The 24,994-nt window shown below is 35.6% G+C and overlaps 1 protein-coding gene across 3 annotated transcripts in view; it reads left to right on the plus strand.

Moving 5' to 3' along the window:
* Positions 1–23,977: 23,977 nt before the first annotated feature.
* Positions 23,978–24,994, plus strand: part of LOC131859447 (ankyrin repeat-containing protein At5g02620-like) — an 89,844-nt gene continuing 88,827 nt past the window's right edge. The window contains exon 1 of one of the 3 annotated variants that reach the window (XM_059213194.1): positions 23,978–24,345. The gene's annotated coding sequence lies outside the window, so the exon portion shown is untranslated. The remainder of the gene's footprint in view (positions 24,346–24,994) is intronic. The other 2 variants (XM_059213193.1, XM_059213192.1) reach the window with 2 other exon arrangements.

Genomic DNA, 24,994 nt, shown 5'->3' on the forward strand with positions numbered 1-24,994 from the left:
ATAAAACAGAATATTTACAATTTATGCAGGAGAAGCGTAAGCATTCATCATAAGCATAAAGAAATGAAACTCACAAACATGAAGAAACACCAAATTTGTGCCGAGTGGAAAACCCTCCAAAATCTCATGATTTTGTCATAGGGAGAAAAACCACTCCATGAACCTGTATCTTTCATTCATTCCAATCCTTTACAATCGGCAGTCACTACTGCTCAGAAATTTAACACAACTCATATACATATACAAATGTGCATATATCACTCGTACATGTACACAAGTTTATGATCAAAACTTTCAGACCCACTTATCCTCATATATATATATATATATATATATATATATATATATATATATATATATATATATATATATATATATATATATATATATATATATATATATATATATATATATATATATATATATATATATATATATGTGTGTGTGTATATGTATATATATATACATATATATATGTATATGTATATACATATATATATATATATGTATATGTATATACATATATATATATGTATCTATATATACATATATATATATATATGTATATATACATATATACATATATATACATATATACATATATACATATATATACATATATATATATATACATATATATATATGTATATATACATATATATATACATATACATAACAGTTTAGAGTATGAAATATGTGATGCAAATTTCCTTAGGCCAAGAATTTACATGCAATTGAACCATTGGATTAGGGGTCAACTCTTAACCTATTCTTAGATAACTCTAATTAGAGTGGAGAAGATATATATAGTGAAACATGATAAAAGTAAAATATATAAAGTAAACTACAAAAAGAATAAAAATAAAAAGTCTATAAAAACATCCATCCACCATTTCACTAAAGTTTAGAAACACACATTGCACTAGATAATAAAATAACTTTTGACAACACAAGAATGTAGAAGATTCATGACCAAAAACATATGTAACAAGGAGTCATGATTACTTGGGGTAAGAGCTTGATGCATTGTGTAGTGGAAAACATATTGAAAATAAATAAACAATGAATGATCAACACTAGAAAAATACACATTAAGGATTCCTAGATCAAAACAATAGAGGGGTGAAGAAAAGGAAAGGGCAACACTTCTATACAATTAGATGAACAAAGAAAATAATAGTGTGTCAATCACCAAAGTGGACATAATTAATAGTGATATAAATAGTAAAGAAACATAAAACTTTTAAATTATTCCATGATGTGTGGGATTAAAGGGCATATAACTACCCTATGCATCAAAGCTACACAAAATGACAAGTTCCAATGATTTTTTTTTAGGTTAGATAAGAAAACCACAACAACACAAACCTATTATAATAATCTAACCTAATATTATATTTTATAATATAGATATCTGCTATCTATAATAAGAGAGTGAAAATAGGCGTAAAAAAAGAAAAGAAAAGAAGGAGAAAAATAATCTTATAGTAGATTTGTGTATAGCCTTCATTCTTTTGTGTTGAATTTACTCAGTAATAGACCTCTATAAAATTGTTTAGGTGAATAAATAAGATTTGAAAGTGTGATATGAAGGTATAATCAACAAAAGAAGTTTAACACAAGGTTTAAAAGAACTTATGATAGAAGCAAACTTAGATGCAATAGAAGTGCATGAGGTAAACTTAATAATCTAGATATTTCCCCTTGTCCTTTTAAGGATAACTCATAGTATAAAGAGGTGGCCCATTCTACCTAAATAATACGAATACTTAAGTAAATATATGTTATTTCAAGGTGAATTATTATGGTGAAACGATGATAGGATGCTTATGACTAAATCTTTTCTTTACAAATGCTTATTTTATTTAATTATTATCTGAGTGTGAATTAAAATTTATATCTGTACGGAAGCAGAACATACAAGCTGAAGAGTCATGTGCAAGCAAATTTTGTAAAAGAAAGCAAGTAGGCATTATCTTGAATGACATGGAAACAAGCTCATCAGCTGCCTAGAAGAGAGCAATTGGAGAAAAGCAGAGGAAAGTGTTTAAGGGTGATAAATAGATAGAGAGTATGCAATACAAACAAACAATGTCTGGAGTGTCTGATGTGACGTCTCTAATTTATGTTTGGAGGGACTAACTAGTTTTGGAGTTCCTACGAAACCTATTGGGCCACGTTTTGGACGAAATCAATGTGTTCATGCAAGGAGCACCTTTCTTCTATTATGAGAATGATGCTTTTGCACCAAAGGATATTTGGAAGTCAATATCCAAAAATTTCTATAGTGTGGAACCAGAGTTGGCGAACTCGAAGTAATTTTCAGCTTTCAGAAGACCAAGAGGTTATGTACACAATCTCCCAATAGAAGGGCGATTTCAAGCATTACCTCTCCCCCCATGACTATTCAGGAAGCACTTCCTCAGACAAAGGACTATTGGCCTCCATGGGATCAAAGAAAAAAATTGAAGCATATACTCTAGACGATGTGGTGGTGTCCTTCGTGAAGAATTCTGCACTATAATTGAAAATTCACGAGGGAAACTGCAAGATAGTGAAGAGAAATACAATCTTGAAAAGTGGGAAGAATGGATCTTGTTTGGGTGGGGCCAAGTCAGGTGGCTCCTCTAGAGGTTGACGAGATAAAAATCATATTAAGATTTGAAAAAGATCACACTTGTGGAACTTCGTGTGCGACTGATCGATTGTGGTGTTTGGGTAATGCGTTCCAAATAGATACAATTGCATACCATTTATCTGTCTTGATTAAAGCCTTTTATCTTGATGGCATTAAATTAAAGTACTTTCTCTTCTATCTAGTATTGGTGGAGAAGAGGTTGCTTTGCAACGACCTGGCCTGCCATTAGGTGGCAGGTCAGGTTGATAGGTGGCAGGTCAAATCGATGCAAAGCAACCTCTTCTCCACCAATACCAGATAGAAGAGAAAGTACTTTAATTTAATGCCATTAGGATAAAAGGCTTTAATCAAGACAGATAAATGGTATGCAACTGTATCTATTTGGAATGCATTACCCAAACACCACAATCGATCACTTGCACATGAAGTTCCACAAGTGTGATCTTTTTCAAATCCTAATATGATTTTTATCTCGTCAACCTCTAGAGGAGCCACCTAACTTGGCCCCACCCAAACCAAGATTCATTCTTCCCACTTTTCAAGTTTGTATTTCTCTTCACTATCTTGCAGTTTCCCTCGTGAATTTTCAATTATAGTGTAGAGTTCTTCACAAAGGACACCACCACATCGTCTAAAGTCTATGCTTCAATTTTTTTCTTTGATCCCATGGAGGCTAATAGTCTTTTTTCTAAGGAAGTGCTTCCTGAATAGTCATGGGGGGGAGAGGTAATGCTTGAAATCGCCCTTCTATTGGGAGATTGTGTACATAACCTCTTGGTCTTCTAAAAGCTGAAAATTACTTCGAGTCCACCAACTCTGGTTCCACATTATAGAAATTTTTGAATATTGACCTTCAAATATCCTTCGGTGCAAAAGCATTATTCTCATAATAGAAAAAAGGTGCTCCTTGCATGAACACATTGATTTCCTCCAAGTGTGGCCCAATAGGTTTCACAAGAACTCCAAAACCAGTTAGTCCCTCTGGACATAAATTAGAGACATCACATCACACACTCCAGACATTGTTTGTTTGTATTGCATACTCTCTATCTATTTATCACCCTTAAACACTTTCTTCTGCTTTTCTCCAATTGCTCTCTTCTAGGCAGCTAATGAGCTTGTTTCCATGTCATTCAAGATAATGTTTGCTTGCTTTCTTTTACGAAATTTTCTTGCACATGACTCTTCAGCTTGTATGTTCTACTTCCATACAGATATAAATTTGAATTCACGCTCAAATAATAATTAAATAAAATAAGCATTTGTAATGAAAAGATTTAGTCATTCGATGTTACATATTATCTGACGGAAAGATCCTAGACAATTCTTGGAGAAAAGAACATCATTGATAATCATTTTTTGCAAATAACACTGAATCAAATAAATTAAAAATATTTCATGTAATTTTTAAAAGTAGAACTTGTTCAATGCTTTCATGCACCGATGGCAAAGCCGTCTGACCCACACCATTATCCATAATAGAACAAATCAATATAATAGGCTATTATAAAGAATATATACAAAAATATGAAAGAACATTAAATTACCATTACAAACCCATAAACCATTAAATAGTGAAAATAGATATAAATTTGTAAATGTCTCCCTACAAACACCACAACCATAACCAAAACAAAAAAAATTTCTTACCTGCAAAAACTAAGTAGCTAGTGAGTTGCAAGTCTACAACATCTCTCAGATGATCAAATCGTTTCTTAATTTTGTTCTTCTAATTAGTCAATGGATTTAGTTGCATGTACAAGTTTTCTATTTGAAGCCTTTTGTTTCCCTATATTTGAGACTTAATAAAATTCTTGTGAGTAGGAAATTGATTCAGGAGTTACGTGTGAAGAATTTGGCAAAGTAAATGATGACAATCAAACTCAAATTTTATCTATCTTGAAAGCCTTTTATCCTGATGGCATTAAATTAAAGTTCTTTCTCTATTTTTTGGTGATCTCTGGAGCAAAGGTTTCTTTGCATCAACCTGGGATACATTTAACTTGCGTTGTATCTACGGAAATATGTATCATAGGGCGATGCAATGCAACCTCTGCTCCACCAATACCAGATAGAAGAAAAAACACTTTAATTTAATGCCATCAAGATAAAATGCTTTCAAGACATATATTAGGTATAAAAGGAAGCCTACCCTGTCATTTGAAGGGGTCTACCTATAATTTAAGTGATCTCTTAATTATAAAATCAACTCAATTCCAAGTGAATAAGCAATCAAGCATTGAAGGAGAATTCAAGTTTGTGCAGGTGCATTTGGAAGACCAAAGGACTCAATGAAGCCATTAAAGACTTTTGAAGGTCTTAGGAGTGAAGAGCCAATCAATTATGATGTCTTAAGGTCCATTATGGCGAATGTAATAGTGGAGAAATTGCTTGCTAAGGAGCAGCAGTAGCTAATCTGCCTTAAGGAGGGGCACATTTTATGATTTACAATGTTTAGACATTTCAAATGAAAGGTGAATCCATCATCATTTGGATGGTATAGTGTTTGGAAGAAGGGTATATGAGAAACCCTACTTTTAAGGGTTTGTGAGAGGCTAAAGACCCGGATTTTGCATCTAAGAAGGTTAAAACTTGTAAATAATTGCATTTCCTTATTTTGAATCATATACTTTCCAAAGAAAACTTTTGATAGTAGATTTTGTGTACCATCCTAATCCAAAAAGCATTCATTTTGTCTACATCTGATAGGCATTGCTAAAATCAGTTTAAAGTGTATTCATTTAGGGACCTTTCATAAAATATTCTCAACTTACACATCATAAAAGGATCTTAAAATATTCATTGTTTATAATGATAAGAATTTGGTTGTTCCATACACCTTCCTTTACTATTTTAAAAATATCATCAACCAAAATATTGTGTAGCAGTAGTATGGAGTGCATTTCATCTATTTTATGCCTAAATATTTCATCATACCACTTTCTTTTCAAAGGCGACTGATCAATTGCCATGTTTGGGTAATGCATTCGAAATAGATATAGTTGCATACCATTTATCTGTCTTGAATAAAGACTTTTATCCTGATGGCATTAAATTAAAGTTCTTTCTCTACTTTCTGGTGATATTTGGAGCAGAGGTTGCTTTGCATCTATAGGATTTTGCCAAGATCAAGGGCACAATGAAAAGCATAAAAGAGACAATAGAATGACAAGAACAAACTGTATTCTCATCAATATGCAAAATGATCAACTGGATTAACCAATACAATGAATAGAGACCTGCATATATAGGCAAGGCCATATGGATGTAGGAGAACACAAATATGACATGTGGCTCAATGAGAAACAAGGGTAGGTAGGAAATACTAGGGGTAGTAGGAGAAATAATATAATATTCCACAAGAGGTGGATGACCCACCGAATGTGACGTGTAATAGCAAAAATAAGACCACAAAAAGTGGAATTTCTCCTACAAGCTATATCCCTATGTGCACACTTCCCTAAGTGTCTCAAATCCAAACTACGAAGAGATGCATTATCCTAAGTTAACTTAAGTAAGTGTAATAATATCCAAAATGAATATTTATTTACACCAACACTCCCCCCTTAAGTGCAACTTAGGGGAATGAAGACTCCAGTCAACAATGCAAGATGGGTCCCGGCTACTAGGCCATGATAGGTACCCATGTACAATATGCAAATGCAAGCAAAACTATGCAATGCAATCTCTCACAAATGGAGAAAGGGAGAAAACTCAGTGGGAAAAAACTCCCCCCCAAAAGAGAGATGAATGTACAAAAGACTCTCAAAGAAGAAGGATAAAACCTCAACGAGGAAAAAGTCCCCCCCATAAGAGAGGAAGGAGAAGTCAGCTGACCCCCCCTAATGACACATCCCACACCCCCAAGAGAGCTCACAACTGTTGGAACTTACTCTCGGTGAAAGGTTTGGTGAATATGTCAGCAACCTGCTCTGCTGTAGGACAATACTGCAAATCAATGACCTGCTCCTGGATGAGCTCTCGAATATAGTGCATATGGATCTCGATGTGTTTGGTCCGCTGGTGCTGGACCGGGTTCTTCGAGATCGCAATAGCACTCTGATTGTCACAATGTAGAACTGTCGGTCGTGGAGTGGTGAAACCAAACTCTGTGAGAATCTGCTGGAGCCAAATGGTCTCAGTCGCTGCGTTAACAGTGCCTCGATACTCAGCCTCAGCCGAAGAGAGAGCAATAGCATGTTGCTTCTTGCTCTGCCAACAAATGGGGTCCGAACCAAGGTGAAAACTATAACCAGAAGTAGACTTACGATCAACTAGATCGCCAGCCCAATCAGAGTCTGTGTAACCAACCAAGCGAAGTGTTGTGCCTGCTGCATAGTGAATCCCATAGTGATGTGTACCCTAGATGTAATGAAGGATGCGTTTGGCGGCTTTCCAATGAAGCTCATGTGGTTCCTGCATGAAGCGGGAAACCATGCCAACTGCAAATGAAATATCAGGGCGTGTATGAGTCAAGTAGATGAGACCACCCACAAGCTGACAATACAAAGTGGCATCAACTGGTGGAGAAGAACACTGAGCCTCAAGCTTGACTCTTGAAAGAAAGGGAGTCGAGGTAGGCTTACAATCAGCCATATGAAAGCGTGCAAGTAGATCAAGAGCATACTTGGGCTGCGATAGAGTAATCCTGGAAGGTGACTGTGAAATCTCTATCCCGAGAAAGTAGTGCAAAAGACCCAAGTCAGTCATAGCAAATCTGTCATGCAAAGCAAATTTGACCTTGTTAATGATGGATGAAATACTCCCTATAATGATCAAGTCATCAACATAGAGCACAAGTATCAAGTGAGAGTCATCCTATCGCAAAATGTAGACATTCAGATCGGAATGACACTTGGTGAACCCTGCGGAGAGAAGAAAGGAATCCATCTTGGCGTACCAAGCCCTGGGGGCCTACTTAAGGCCATAGAGAGATTTCCTTAGTTTGCAAACCAAGGAAGTATCCTGGATGAAACCTTGTGGCTACTCCATATAAATGTCCTCATCAAGATCACCATGAAGAAAAACACTCTTCACATCCATCTGATGTACAACCCAACCATGAGCTATAGCAATAGCAAGTGTCAAACGAATGGAGTTCATCTTGGCGATGGGTGCAAAGGTCTTAGTATAGTCAACACCTGCAACCTACGAGAAACCTTTCGCAACAAGTTGAGCCTTATACTTATCCACACTACCATCTGCTGCAAATTTGGTCTGATAGATCCACTTACATCGAACCATCTTTCTCCCCTTAGGGAGATGGACCAACTCATTAAGGAACCATACTCTTCCTCCATAGCTTGGTCCCACTCAGGAACCCTTGATGCTTCCCTAAATGTCTGTGGATCGGAAGCAGTAGCAATGAATGCATGTGGAAGATCCTGATGTTGTGATCGAGTTCTCCGTGTATCTGAAGGATCCCCAACAAGAGAACCCGCAGACTCAAGTGTCTGTCGAGCCCAACGAGGTCTAGGTGGAGGTGGAGAATGAGGCTCCTCAACTGCAAGTGGACCTTGCGGAGGTGTAACCCTGTGAGTCGAAGTTGAGGGAGTCTCATCATCTGAATCACTAACATCACTATCCACAATGGAGGAAGGTGGAGGAGGTAGAGAGGCTAAGCTAGGAGAGCTTTCCTCAAAGTGAACACTCCTCTCAATGAACACCTCATGTGTCTCTGGATCCATCAGTCTATATGCCTTAACACCCTCAGGATATCCAACAAATATGCAAGGCCGACTCTGCGGTTCCAATGCCTTGCGTTTCTGCGGAGGTATGCGAGCCCATGCTGGACATCCAAAGACTCTAAAATGTCTCACAATCAGTTTCCTACCAACCCAAGCTTCAAAAGGAGTAATACCTTGCAAAGCTTTGTGAGGAACCCGATTCTGGATGTGTGTGGCACAACTGATAACCTCTGCCCAAAAGGCGAGATCAAGAGAACGTGCATGTATCATACAGCTAGCCATTTCTTTGAGAGTTCGATTCTTGCGTTCTGCAACCCTGTTCTGCTGTGGAGTGTATGCTACGGAATGCTGAAGATCAATCCCCTCAAATGTACAAAAATCCTCAAGTCTCTTGTTCACATATTCCCTTCCATTAACTGTGCAAAGAATCTTGACCACTTTCCCTGATTGCTTCTCCACATGAGTCTTGAAGTCCTGAAATCTGTCAAATACTTCACTCTTATGAATGAGAAAGTAGACCCAAGTGAAGCAGGAGTAGTCATCAATGAAGGTGAGAACATAGCGGGCCTTACTAAATGAAGGTGTTGGAAATGGACCTGCTACATCACTGTGAACAAGTTGAAGAACTTCCAAAGCTCTCCAAGTTTTCCCTTTATCAAACTTCTCTTTGGGATGCTTGCCCATGGAACAACTTGAACATACACCCTCTGAAAAACTGATTTGAGGTAGATCTGTGACCATGTCTTTAGTGCTGAGCTGCTGAAGATAGTGGTAGTTGAGGTGACCAAACCGCTCATGCCATAGCTTACTTTCTGAATTTGAATGAGTAAGCAAGGCCCTAGAAGGTGAACTTGGCACAAAGTGGGAAAATGAATAAAGCCTTGAGTTGTCATTGACTTGTCCCACTGCTACCAAGGCATCATCATCAAGTTCCTTTACCACAATTGAATCTGGTGTAAACTCAACCTTTTTCCCATTCCCATAGTGAGTGATTTGGTAGATGGAGAGAAGGTTGGTAGACAAGTTAGGAACATAGAGAACATTCTCAAATGTTCCATCATCCATGTCAACTGAACCTTTCCCTTCAACCTCTACTTGTGTGTCATCACCTATGTAAATGTGAGGTACCTTAGATGGCTCCAATGAAGAAAACTGCTCCTTTGTAGAACCCATGTGATATGAGGCACCTGAGTCAAGTATCCATTGCTGTGAAGAACCTGTTGTAGCCACAAATGCTTGCCCTTTTCCCTTAGACTGTGAGGAAGAGGAAGGAGATGAATCCTTCTTTATATAGGCGGATGGCAAGTTGATGTTGTTTTTCTTGAGAAGATTGGTTAACTCATCAACTTGTTTTGCGTGGCATCGATGCTCATCATGACCATACTTCTTGCAATATGCACAAGTTGGTTTATCCTTCTTAGGTGGTGTCCCCTTCTTGGAAGAGGATGAAAAATCGCCTTGTGATGGAGAGGATGATTGCCCTTTTTCCTAGTGTGGCTTAGACTTAGAGTGCTTCTTCTTCTTGTTGGAATCTTTGCCTTGACTTCCTTGATTCCCTTGATTTTCTACCAAAGCCTTGGACTTTGAAGACTTGAGAAACCCCATGTTCAACAACTTAGATTGTTCCAATATTAACATTTATGTGAAAGCATCAAATGAAGGCATAACATAAGAACTCCCCACTATCAAACAATGAGTTTGGAAGCTAGACACAAATGCTGCATATTCTGGTGCAAGCTTATCCAACAAGTTGAATATCAATTGAGCATCCTTTTTGTCAATTCCACAATCCTTAAGCTTTGCTCTTAGCTCATTTGCTTTGGTGACATAATCTTGGATTGTATCAAAACTCTTGGGATCCAAGTTGGTGAGCTCATTGTCAATCTGATAGCCTCTGATTTCATCAACTTGTCCATACAATTTCTGAAACATATCCCAAGCCTCTTTGATTGTTTTACACTTCTCAATGTGAAAAACGAGGTCATCTGATACATACTTGCGTAAGGTTCCAAGAGCCATGCAAATCTTTGTGAGCCATTCTAATTGAGCATTTGGATCTACCTTAGGATCAGGTGGTGTTGTTATTGTTCCATCTATGTAGTGTGTGAGACCCTTTTCCATTAATTTACTCCATACTTTAATTTTCCATGATGCATAATTATGTGGAGTTAATGGTGGAAATTTGTTAGGACTCATTGCAATAAAAATGGAAAGAGCACAAAGAGAGGCACAATCACACAAGACACCCCCCCAAATTCACTCAATCAAAGAACCCCCCCAAATGTGATGATTTTGGCACTTTATAAGTAGTGTGCATACAATGGGCCACTTGCAAAAAATGGCAAAGTGGACTTCTGATTTACAATTTTACAATTGCCTCAATAAGGCCAAAAGAGTCTCAAACTGATAATGTAGGAGATCTAACTAAGATCCAAGCAATTTACAAGTACCTAATAGGCCAAATAAGACCAATATCTGAAAGTACAATTTCTACTCAAAATCTCTGAAATCGGATAATAGATTATGAAAGTAGACGAAAAAATAAGCACTTTCAAAACAAATGGCACCTGAAAAGGAGGTCGTATGAGCTCAAACGAGGCCTTTGAAGTTGCAGAATTGAGGATTGGACAGGTACAACTGAGAGAATCCAAAAATTCTAAAAAACTTGTGCACCAAAATCAGAAAATAACCACACCACTGTGAAGATCATGAAATTTTAGCCCATTTCAAAAAAAATTGCACCAAAAAAGGAGCAAAAATGAGCAAGATATGGCCTTTCAAAGTTGGATTGCAAAACTGAAAAGCTCAATGGAGAGGGGTCAAATTTTTTTTTCAAAAAGTGCTGATGTGGTGCCGATGTCAGCAATTCACTGTGTTAAATTTGACGATCGTATGACCGTCGCAAAAACTTCGCCTCCCTGCTAACTGGGCATCCATACTGTATAGACTGCTGACTGGGCAAATGACTGTGCGTATGGACTGACAGGGCGTACGGATCTAGCGTGGCACTGTGCAGGTGTACGATTTTTCCCGCGGGCCAGTGGCGGACGCAGTTTTCGCCTATTTTTGGTGGTCGCCGGCAGAGGGAGCGGCTGGAGTCGAGGGGCCGGCGGCGGTGGCTAAGGGGGCCAGCGACGGCCTGCGGAAGGTGGAGACCGGTAGGGACTTGCGGGCGGTGGCGGTGGCGGCACGGCAGCGAGCACAGAGATTGGTAGGAGGACGGGACGGCCGACGCTGACAACAGGTACGTCCTGCAACACGCGGAACATGCAGGTACGGGGGGGTCTGTGGACCCCCAAAAAAACAGCATAAAAAAACTTTTTAAAAAATTTTTTAAAATTTTTTCGAAATTTTTCAAAAAATAATTTATTTATTTTTTTTAAATTTCTTTTCGAAATCCGTACGATAATAGCCAAAATGGGGAAAAAAAATTTCTCACCAAAATAGGTCGACTTTATAGTCGAAATTTATGGAAACGACCTCCTGGATTCAACGGTGATGTCCAAATCACTCTATGATGCCCCCGAAAAATGAAGATCCCCAAATCCGAAAATGGAAGCCTTCCACGATGTCTCCAAAAACCAATCAATGAAGCCCCAATAGCTCTGATACCATGTAGGATTTTGCCAAGATCAAGGGCACAATGAAAAGCATAAAAGAGACAATAGAATGACAAGAACAAACTGTATTCTCATCAATATGTAAAATGATCAACTGGATTAACCAATACAATGAATAGAGGCCTGCATATATAGGCAAGGCCATATGGATGTATGAGCACACAAATATGACATGTGGCTCAATGAGAAACAAGGGTAGGTAAGAAATACTAGGGGTAGGTAGGAGAAATAATATAATATTCCACAAGAGGTGGATGACCCACCGAATGTGGAGTGTAACAGCAAAAATAAGACCACAAAAGGTGGAATTTCTCCTACAAGCTATATCCCTATGTGCACACTTCCCTAAGTGTCTCAAATCCAAACTACGAAGAGATGCATTATCCTAAGTTAACTTAAGTAAGTGTAATAATATCCAAAATGAATATTTGTTTACACCAACAACATCGACCTGGGATACATTTAACTTGTGTTGTATCTGCGGAAATATGTATCCTACAACGATGCAATGCAACCTCTGCTCCACCAATACCATATAGAAGAGAAAGTACTTTAATTTAAAGCCATCAGGATAAAATTCTTTCAAGACATATATGAGGTATAAAAGGAAGCCTACCCTGTCATTTTAAGGGGTTTACCTACAATTCAAGTGATCTCTTAATTATAAAATCAATTCAATTCCAAGTGAAAAGGCAATCAAGCATTCATCAAGAATTGAAGGAGAAATCAAGTTAATAAAGATATTTAATAGAGGAGATATTTAATAAAGATATCATCTTTGAAATTAAGAAATGGGCAGGAGATTAAGAATACAAACCTTCCATATTGCACACTTCAAGGTATATTCAAATTACAAGTTACATTTATAGGGTCTGTCCTATTCGAGCTAGCTACTATTTCAACACATTCTAACACATGTATCTTTTTCTATGCAATAATTAGTAGTAGCTACATAGACTATCATGGTACACAAGTTATTTTCTAATAGTGTCCTTCATATGCAATTCTTTCAAGATTATTTAGTTGTATCTACCTTCTTAGGTTATGCAAATGGAGATTAGATTAGGTTATGTATCTACTTTCTTGCTCTATAATTCTCATTGTGTTTAATAAATTTCTATCCCTTTGGTGAAAAAAAGGAGGTTGATGATAAATATCTATGTTGTCTATTAGTTGATTCCCATGACAATAAGTGGTTAATGCTAATACAAAGTAACACTAACAGGAAACTTTGATGACAATCTAATACACATCACTATTGAACTTACCCCTATCTCATATAACCCTATGTTGGCTAGGCCCCACAATAATCAGAAGATCCTAATTACTACTGTCCTAAACCTTGCATTGACCATCACAATTTCACAGTGAATTGAGTTAATTAGTCCATTAGCGAGATTGGGAAAGAGTTTGGTATTGAGTTAGGTGTTGGTGGAAGGTTTAAGGAGGTACACTATCATCATAATTAATGTTAGAGAGTGTTGTGTGAAGAAGAATGACCACGAAAGGAGTGACTGTCCTAAGTGCTTGAGACTATCACAAAAAGTGAGTGTTGCAGCAGTGAATCTTCCTTTGACCTTTGTGTGTTTCGGAGGGTAAAGACCCATGGTGGTATATGTTGAGTGGTTGGGAGGGTAAAGACCCACATATCAACTATCTACTTTGACATGCTAGAATGGTGTCCACCTACTCTAAAACCTTGTGGGCATTCTCTGTCTGATACTAACATATACTTAACATGTGCCTCTCATATAACCCTATGTTGGTTAGGCCCCACCATAATTAGAAGATCCTAATTACTAAAAACACTAGATTCTCCCCTAAAAGGTTGTTGAGTCATAGAAGGCCTAGCTTGATAGCCCTATAGTCTCTCATACCTAAAATATCCTTGTGTCGATGATGGTCAAATGTGACTACCCTATGGCCCCTACTATGCTCTAGACCTTTGTCCCTAATATTGATACTACTGGGTTTTTCTTTGTAAATCATATAGTAAGTCTAAATTATCCTTTGAAGGATGGGGAGGCCTATGGACACTTTAGTCCCTTCATCAAGGTTACAAAATTCTCTCATGCCTCTTGTGTCCTCCCATGTACCTCCTTTTCCATAAGAGACTTTGCCATAGCAACCCTAAAGTCATTTGGATTGGCCATGTGTAGGAAAACTGAAATTTTGGGCTTTCCACCCCTAATAAAATAATTGACAAGTAACTTATCTTGAATGTAATCTACAAACTACAAGAACTCCAAAAACTAACTCTCATGTTGAGCCACTATTAAACCTTATTATGTAAATTGTGAAACTCATCTATGCATCTCCGTCAAAAATATTTTGAAATGGAACACACTTTCAAGCACTCCAAAATGGTATCTAGAGAGGGTTTCCAATGTGAGTTGGTGCATTTTATCCTCCCAGTACCACAAGGTGGAATCAAGTCCTCTCAAAAATTGCATTGAAAATTATGCCTTTAGGTTGCTCACATATAGATGCAACCCAAAGCATAAGTCCAAGCTAAGTAACCAAGACTTATCCTCAACCCTATTTGTGGATCTTAAAAATGTAGAGGATTGGAGATGAAGCAACTCTCGAATATGATCCTTTGGCTCATGATATGTGCTTGCTATAGTCTATACCTCTTGTATTTATGCATGATGAGGCTAGGTAATGTTTATTGATCAATATTCTATCTCCTCTATGTGTATTTCCCAAATTCAAGGCGAACTCCTAATAAGCTCCCAAGATGCAAGTATATGCTCCTCTACTACAAGTGGATCCTCATGGCTTGTAAGATTTGAGGTCCATACTCGGGCTACTCATCTTGGTGAAAACTCTCAAAGTGATATGACCCTTCCTTCCATTTCCTACACCCTATTTTCTAACCCACACCTCATAACCTTTACCTCACTTCCTATCATCATTACCTTCCATCTACCTTTCATATCCCCTATCTTAACCTCCTCCACTTTCCTACATCCTATCATAAACCTTAACCTCATACACACTTACTTTTACTTCACCTACCTAACCCCATTCCATCCTTCACATCCTTTTATCTCCCCCCATTCACTTTCCTACCTTCCAAACCCCTAACATATCCTAACGTACTCTTTCACTATTACATCCTTCATCACTTACCTCCCTATCTTATCCTAACCCACACCTCATAACCTTATACCTCTCAGCTTCCATTTTATACCACCTTCCTAATGGTACACTTATGCTCCCTTCCAAAACACCGACAAAAAATAGCACTCGATCACTACACAGTGCTCTCACGGTTCTGCAGCGGGGATTTTCAGTCACAACCATATATACCAGCATCCATAATCAGGATATATTTTACACAATGGCACTCGATCATGCAGGTTTAGGTCATCCCTCTCCTTAATTAGGATATATTTTAAATATGGAAAGTAGTGTTAATATGTTTCAGGCTAACTATATTGTTCATTATTTAAAATACAGTGTTTAATTAATACATGATTGTAGGATTGTTCAACGGTTTAGGTCTTGTAAGAAATTCTTCTTTTAAATCGATCATATCATATTACAGAAACCTCTCACCATCTCTACTATTGGCAATTAATCTGATAAATCTATAATAAACTTTGAATCTAAATATTTGAATATGTATAACAATGAATTTGCTGATTATACCCTACCTTTTTTCTTCAACCGGATCTTGTAATGCCCAATTTAGAGTGAAACGATGATAATTGAAATGACTGCCCTGACAAATACATTCCTGCAGCGATTAAATCAGTGCCCGTGACTTCTTGAGCGCGTAATCGATCTAGATTCTTTCACTGGAATCGGCATGGGAGGAACCACTTCATTCTGCGGCTGGAGCATTTGTGGCATAAACGTCCTACTAGGAACTAACCATTTGACTCGATTTGGTTTATTCCATTGTAGTGTCGAAGCATCCGTCCAGAAGCGAGATGTGGGCAAGGAATGCAATGCATTATGACAAGAAGCTATCTCCTTCATACATCTGAGTGATGACTGCAATTAGGAGGTCGAGCCCTGATGTCGTGTGAATTAGATTTATTCTTTCTCCTCGGTCGATCGAGTGCATAAATGACCTGATCTGATCTCTTTGTCCCACGGTCATCTAATCAGCGCATACATGACCTATCCCTTTTCATACGAGAAAGAGCGCCTGACCTGATCTCTTTGTTCAGTTGAGTGCATCGGTATATCGATCGAATGCATCCCGATCGGGCCATAGTAGTATATCTAGGATAGTTGGGATTTTGTAATGGCAGAGGTGGGACGAAGAGGCAGGATTTTGTAATGGCAGAGGCGGGACGAAGAGGCAGGATTTATGAAATGACTTGGTCTTTTCTTTTTCTTTTTAAGTAATACCCACGGTCGTCGGAATTTTGACGAAACTTTTTCTAAAAAACACAAATATCATTGCCAATTCCTTTTCCATCAAAACCAAATGTTGCATTATCATCGGAATTCTGACGAAATCGGGCATTTTTTCAAAAAAAAAATCAAATTTGATCACAATATACCTTCTCCGTCGGAAACCTCCATCAGAATTTTAGGCCAAATGTATTAGTGTTGTTTCTTACTGAGCCACATGTCATGTTTGCGTGCTCACATGTCCATATAGCCTTGCCTATATAAGAAGGCTCATCTGCATTGTATGAACAACAATCATTGAACATCTTGTAATAATCTTGTGGATCATTTGTATATTGATGAGAATACAGTTTGTTCTTGTCATTCTATTGTCTCTCTTTATACTTTTCATTGAGCTCTTTATCTTGGCAAAATCTCACATGGTATCAGAGCCATTAGAGTGTCATTGGTTTGCCAATTAAGAGAAATTTGATGCTATTTGGGGTTGTGTATTTTGGAACTTTCTATTGAAGGTTATTATTGAAGCTTGATGGGTCAAATATGAGGTCACCATTGGATTTAGAAGGTCCAAGGAAGTCAGTTTTGTCTTTTGTTTTATCCAAATCGGACTTCGTAGGCCAAATCTAGAGGCATTTGAAGTTTGAAGTTGCGGTGGAATTTTTCCAAAAATTATAATTTTGTAGACAATTTTAAAATAGTGATATCTCACTCATCGGGACTCCTTGTTTCGAGCAATTTTTTTTGTTTTGTGGTAGAATTTCATGATCTGTACAGTGGTGTAGAAGTTTTTTATTTTTTGGAAATCATGAAAACCCGATTTTTAGAACTTTGGAGGCTTCATTTGGGCTCATATGGACTCCTTTTCAGGTGCCATTTTTTTTAGAGTGCATAATTTTTTGTCTACTTTCATAATATGCCATTAGTTTGCATTGATTGTGAGTAGAAATTATACTTTCAGTATTTGGTCATTTTTGGCCTATTTGGCACTTGTATTTTGCTTGGATCTCAATTTAGATCACTAGCAGTATTTGTTGAAGTCTCTTATATCTCATTTTGAGAAGTTGTAATCATTAAAATTATAAGTCCACTTTTCCATTATTTGCAAGTGCCAACATGATCTTTTTATGGGGAGTCAGTTGTTCATTTATATCTCTTGGTGAAATTCCATTCAGAGGCATCTTCATCTGCAGTATTTTACAGGGCTTCTTTGTTGGTAGCATCATTTTCATGTTTTCACATTTGAATATTTTATCATGATGTATGCTCTTGCTTGAGCAATATTGTACTCACACTATCATAAAGTGCCACACCTCTGTGTATCTTGTCATTGTTGACTATTTGATGTAATCCTCTTGTACACGTAGATTAGGAATATCTTGTGAGACTTGGTGCATGGCTCCAATTGAAACTTAGATTGTACAAATTTGTTCATGGCTTCTGTGAGACTTAGATTGTGCCAATATTTCCGCCATATACGAGTATCCAGATAATGCTCAAAGCAAGTTGTCTCCATGCCTAATCTTCTTTTTGTTGCAGCGAGTGATTCATCGTCATCAACTTGGTACCTAGTTTTGTCACACTTTGACATTATTGGTGCAACAATGGCTCTCTTTCTTCCTTATGGGGAGGTATTTTGGTCATCATCATTGGACCATCTTTGCAGGAGATTTGACATTGAGGGGGGGCTACATGGTCTTTCTTCTCTCTTATGGGGGGGATATAGTTTGTTCTTCTCATTCATCATTGAGAGCATTATGTGCGTTCATCATCTCTCTTTTGGGGAAGGGTTTTTTCCCATTGGTTTTTTCTCTCTTTCTCCGTTTATGGGATATTGCATTTGGATTTGTACATGGGTACCTAACATGGCCATGTAGTCGGGACCCATCTTGCATTGCTTAGTTACATTGTATACTTTAGTGCATTCCCCTAAGTTGCACTTAAGGGGGGGTGCTGGTGAAAATAATTATTCATCTTGGATATTATTACAATATACTTAAGTTTACTTAGGTACATGTATTTAATAGTAGTTTGGGTATGAGACACTTGGGTGTTTGTGCCACATTGGGATAGTGTGTATAGGAGAATTTCCATATTTTATGGTATTGATCTTATCTTGTTGTTACAATCCACCTCATGTGGAATATTTTATTGTTTCTCCTACCTACCCACACCTATTTCCTACATACCCTTGTTTCTTATTGAGCCACATGTCATGTTTGTGTGCTCACATATCCATATAGCCTTTCTTATATAAGCAGACTCATCTACATTGTATGAACAACAAACATTGAACATCTTGTAATAATCCAGTTGATCATTTGTATATTGATGAGAATACAATTTGTTCTTGTCATTCTATTGTCTCTCTTTATACTTTTCATTGATCTCTTGATCTTGGCAAAATCTCACAGATATAATAATTATATCTATTAATAAATATAAATATAATATTATTAATACAAGGCCTATTATGTCCAAGGGTGACTAGTGATTAAACGTAAGTTGAAAATCATTGTATGAAACACAATAGTCTCAAGATGAGTTATTTAAATCAATTGAAATATAAAACTTATAATATTAGTTTAGAAATAAATTTAATAATTTACATAATATGATATAATATAATATATAATAATATAATTTAATTTGTACTGTATAAAAATATATATTGTATATTAGTTATATCATAATACAATATATAACAATGATATATTTTATATTAAATAAAATATGATATAAAATAATAAATGCAATTATATCATATATAATTTAATTTTTTATTAATTATAAACTATAATAATAATTATATATATTTTTAAATATCATATAAAAATGATTTAACTAAATTATCAAAATTTTATAAAATTAATCATATATATAAGAAAACACGAATTCAAAATATATAAACTAAATGAAAAGTCAAAATATATCAAAATCCAAATATAAATAAAAGCATAATTTAATAATAATAATAAACTTAATAAGTTAACAAATAATTATTTCAAATATTAATAACGAGAATTAAAAAATTAACAGTAGTTAATAATAAACTTATTAAGTTATGGGCTTTGGCCCTAGCTCACCGGGTCGTGGATCGCAACTTAAGGCGTGGGTATGCTCCCCACGGTCTTGAGTTCGAGTCCCTCTGTATTTTTTTAAAATTTATTAGAACTGAAATATTAATAATATTACATAAATCAAAAGTAAAATAATTTTAATGAATTTCAATTATTATTTGTAATTTCATTAAAAAAAACTTAAATCAAAATTAATTCAAATGAAAATAAAAAACTAAATACAAAATTCAAATATATAGAATCTAAATATCAATATAAATAATCATTAAAATAAAGTAGTGATAAATAATAAATTTATATAAATCAAAAGTAAAATAATTTTAATGAATTTTAATTATTATTTGTAATTTCATTAAAACAGCTTAAATCAAAATTAATAAAAAATGAAAATAAAAATTAAATGCAAAATTCAAATAGATAGAACCTAAATATTAATAAAAATAATAATTTAAAATAAAGTAGTGACAAATAATAAATCTATTAGATAAACAAATAATTAATATATTTTGAATACTTATTATTTACACATATTTAATAATAACAATAACTTTGCCCTTAAAATCATGGTTGTGCACTATGGGTACTAATAAAGGTGTCCAAATGGACCAATTGTACTCAAAAAATGTCAAAAAATAGCAACTAATAGTACATGTAAAATTTATTAATGGACTTTTCATTATCATTTTGGGTTTCTTTAATTAATTGGAGGGTTGGGTGCATAGTTATTAGAACTATAATGACGAGGAGCGATCTTCCCCTATTGACTCCTTCTAGATTGTAAATGTAAAATTTATTAATGCTTTTAGTTATCATTTTTTAGGTTTCTTCAAAGTTTGTAATTGAGGGTTGGGTGCACAAGGAGTAAATGGTTGTTGGAATTATAAGAACTAGTGGTGCTCTTTCCCTTCCCTATTTAACTCCTAGATGAATTCTAGATAATGAAAATATAAATGAACATATAAATGAACATATAAAATATTGATAGATGAGAAACATTTTCCATAAAAAGTTAATCTCCCCATAAGATACAATACAAATAAAGAAGGGTTAATGATATGTTATTACTACAATTTGGTTAAATACCAGAGAGGTACGTGTATTTATCTCATTTAACCACTTTAATTATCTCATCCATACTGTTCCAGGTAGGTATACCACTAGCAATTGCACCTTGGTGTGCAATAAGTACGCTGAAAAGGTCAGGAAAAAAATTGGTTTATAGGCTCATGTTATGTTTGCAAGAGAGAGAGGGTAAGTAGATAGAAGAAAAATTAGAGTGAGATACAAAGAACAAAGAGAGAGGACCTAAGAAGGAGAGGGATATCCAAGAGGGGAGAGGTAGATAGAGAGATGCATTGGCATATAAGAGAGATAAAGGGAAAGTGAGATTGAGAGAGAGATATAGACAAGTAGATTAAAGAGATAGAGAGACCAAGAGGTAGAGGGAGAAAGATAAGAGAGATAAAGGAAACGCGACATTAAGAGAAGAGAGATTAATAGTTAAAACTTAATCTAAACAAATTAATAATTAAAATTGCATCTAGAACATCTAACAAAATCCTCTAGAAGGATGTTATGATGGATGTTAGTCTCTTAAAACCTAAGATGACAATGGCATCACAATTTAGTTATAGAGTCTTGTGTCTAGTATAGGAAATGACTACATTCGATGTCAATTCAATGAATGAAAAACAATAGAAATTCAACTGTCAAGGTAATTTGAATGATCTTGCACTCTGTCAACAACAATTTGTATCGATGCGTGAAGTTAGTTTGTATGATGGATGCTAGTCTCTTAAAACCTTGTAGGTGTTGAACTCTATTAATAAAGTTTTGTGATAGGAACTTATGTGAATGGATTGTAAATAAAACCCTTTGTGAATTATTTATTGAGGCAGGGAATGACAATAACATCATAATTCAGTTATAGAGTCTTGTGTCTGGTATAGGAAATGACTACATTTGATGTCAATTCTGTTGATGATTTATAGCTTCAGTCAGATAAAATTAAATGGTAAATTGGCCTTAAAGCCTTCAACATTTAATAATACATATCATTCTAATCACCAATATGCACATTGCTTTCATTAATTATTTACGTTTAGTTAGCACGTATTATGTCTTGTTTGCCTATCGGTGATTACACATCGCACCCCCTCATTTGGTATGCCACCCCGATTGAGGTCACAACCCCTCACCGAAATTGAATGAGTATTTATCTTCTATCAGGGGCAATTGCTAGGCGTGTGGTTGTGAGAGACCAATACTGATCGGACATATACATCATAGGAGAGGCTGAAGTAAATTTAGTGTATACGATATAAAGGGTTATGCTATTCTCTTCTAACACATATATATCTATTCGTGGTCTGCAAAAAATATACGTGTGAAGTCAGGATATTACAATTGTTGTGTAATTTATAAAGATCATTTGCTGTGCATCTTCACCAAGCAATTTATATATAAGCAAATTGATTATACTAGAAGGATCGAGTGACTAAAGGAGAAATTAATAACCTCAACAAATTCAATGAATGAAAAATAATAGAAATTCAACTGTCAAGGTAATTTGAATGATCTTGCACTCTATCAACAACATCAACAACAGTTTGTATCGATGAGTGAAGTCAGTCAATTTGTATCGTAAAATTCTCTCACAAATTTCATATCTACAAACCATGTGACAAATTTATACACGCAAAAATGATCGAGATTCACATATTCAACTCAAAGCTAATAAGCACTCGTCGTAAAATTCTAAACAATAAATACATGTAGATTGACTATTTTAGTATACCAAAATGATTAAAATCTACGTAATATTAGAATTATTCATTTTCTATCATCCTAAAACTAAATACATTTCGTATCACTTTATTTTTAACTTAATGCATAATATTTTAATATTATTACTCCTACAATTTTTTATATTAATTTAAATTAATTTAATCTAAAATATATAATTTTTGTTGAATTAGCCTAAATAAGCGATGGGGAAAGGTTGCATTCCTTTACAAAATAGTGTAACATTCACATTAATCTTACAAGCATCCTTCACTGTGATAATCCAAACAGTTAGATAGATATTAAATGATCAATAAATTTGAACAAAGTTTTTCAAATATGAAATAGTGAGATATTCAATAGTTGATTTCAGAACTTGTACCAATGAAAATAGTTGCTAATTTCTTGGTCTTTAAAGTTAATTGCAAGAAAATATATGGTAAGCTTTTTCAAGTATTAAAACAAATATTTTAAAAAATGTAGATAAATAATATTTTCTTATCCAAGCCAATTTTACTAATGGTATTTTATGAGAGTAATAATCAATTGAAATACAATTTTTTTAAATAATAATATAATTTGTAAAAAACTATCAATTGATATACTTTATGATAACTATACTTATTTTACTTTATGAATGAAATTCATGGAAATCCTTTGAAAGGGATTACATTGAACATATCTACTTCAATGATTTTGAAAACACCCATAGAAAAAAGATTAAAAAAAAAACAAAAAATCAGAATAATAATGTAGTGTTTCATTTATTCCAAATAATAACATGGATGGATGGAGAATGGAAGGCTAGCCCAGCCCACAATAACTTGAATATACTAATACAATCTACATAAAGGATATGCAAACCATAAGAGAATATGCCTTTACACACTTTCGTATTCATAGAAACTAAACCTAGTGGTTGAAAAGTCATTTGGAGTGTAACAAACAATAATGGAAACCAACTGATTTATTATATCTGCAAAAAAATATCGTGGGGACGCACTTTGCTCTGCAGCATGTGATTCGGAAGCTTCAAATATTCGTGGTGAACAGAGAAGTCTTCACATACTTGGTAGAAGATTGGAACTTATCATCATTAATTCCTGGATCTGAAAGCAACGTAGAAATCTTTTCGTACAGGCAGCGTCAGTGCGTATATAAATGCACTGAAAAACTTCAGGTAAGTGAAAGGACGGTCAAAACCTAACATTAACTCAAATAACAGTGAGGACGAAAAAGGGCAAAGATGAAAGGACGGTAGCGACGGAAACAGTGAAATCGGTGAAAAAAAATTTCATGGAAAATCTAACGGCCATTTGCAGCCCTCCTCATCTATTACACACCATTGATGACCGAGATCAGGTCTTCTCTTTCAAATAAGGGAACGCCTTCGGCGTAATTACCATTCCATTTTAGGTGGTTTTACGGTTTGGTTGGGTTCCTTTCTCTTTCCATTTCATGGAGGGTAAAAATTGCAGCTACCGTCAATGCATTGAACTTTTAATGAGAGAGCAGGGAGTGCATTGAATTTTTAAATGCGCAACAGTCATAATCCGACAGAGCGCGCATTTCATTCTATTTATGTAGCGAATATTTTAGTATTAATTCAGTACCTGAATATTTTAGTATTAATTCAGTACCTGAATATTTTAGTAAGGAATGCACCAGTCGATCGTATTACCTATCAAATCGCAATGCGTGGAGCATGAAACTCATCCGACGGTCCAAACAGCTGCAATCGTCTTGCATTGCATTGGTATTCAGGCGATATTGACCATTGATTAAAAACGTTAACCCGTTCACTTCATATGAAGGATCGCCTTCGGCGAAATGAAACTCATCCAACGGTCCAAACAGCTGCAATCGTCTTGCATCGGTACTGAAGCGATATTGACCATTCATTCAAAACGTTATCCGTTCACTTCATATAAGGATCCCTTCGGCGAAATGATCGAAGGGATATTTTATGCTAAACTTTTCCGGACGATTTGAATTCCGAGAGCACGGGAGTTCATGCTTGACCAATGCATTTGTTATAGGGCTGTCTGCGTGTTTGATGACCCGCTGCGGTTCGAAAAACAGAGAGAGACAGAGGGAGGAGTTTACGCTTGTTTCTTCTTGAATGGTTGCATAAACTTCGACCTTCCGACATCCAAGATAACTGTGTATAACCACTTACCATTCTTTTTTCCTTTTAGAAAAAGAATTGCTGATTGATGTTTTCTCTTGAATATGTTGCCTAAAATCTGTTATGCTAGTGAAGAGTTCAAATGCACTAAACTTTCCTTCGATTTCTTAGAACACCGTGGAAAATTGTTTGTAAATTAGCCGGGCAGTATGAATGATAAGTAACTGGTTCATTTTGTAGGCATTTCAGCTATCAGTTTCTCTTTTCAACAATGTGTGTGCTAATTCAGGGGAAGTATTTAGAAGGGCTAAAATGTGACTCGGTTTTTTATCTTAAATTACTGCATTTTTCTAACTCTGAAGAAGTCTCACGATTCTCGTGGAGTAGTTAAAGTTTTTGAGGATGTTAGCCGAGTTTCCTTGTGAAGGAAAATTGATGCGATTTTTTATTTTTTTGGATAGAACCGCAACGATTGCATAAATAGCCGTTGAGTAAATTCTACTATAAAAGATTTGATGAGCGGTTTTCCAACTCACGGCCTCTCTAAAAGATTTGAATTCCAGGAGGCATCTTTGAGCCCAGCCCTGATTATGAGAGCGTCCTTCCTTTGCTTACTTTGAGGGTGAAACCACGTTCTCGCGTGTCATTCATCTTGGATATGTGTGGGAGTAAAAAAAAATTACCAG

The sequence above is a fragment of the Cryptomeria japonica genome, chromosome 10 (assembly GCF_030272615.1).
Source record: "Cryptomeria japonica chromosome 10, Sugi_1.0, whole genome shotgun sequence".
NCBI lineage: Eukaryota > Viridiplantae > Streptophyta > Pinopsida > Cupressales > Cupressaceae > Cryptomeria > Cryptomeria japonica.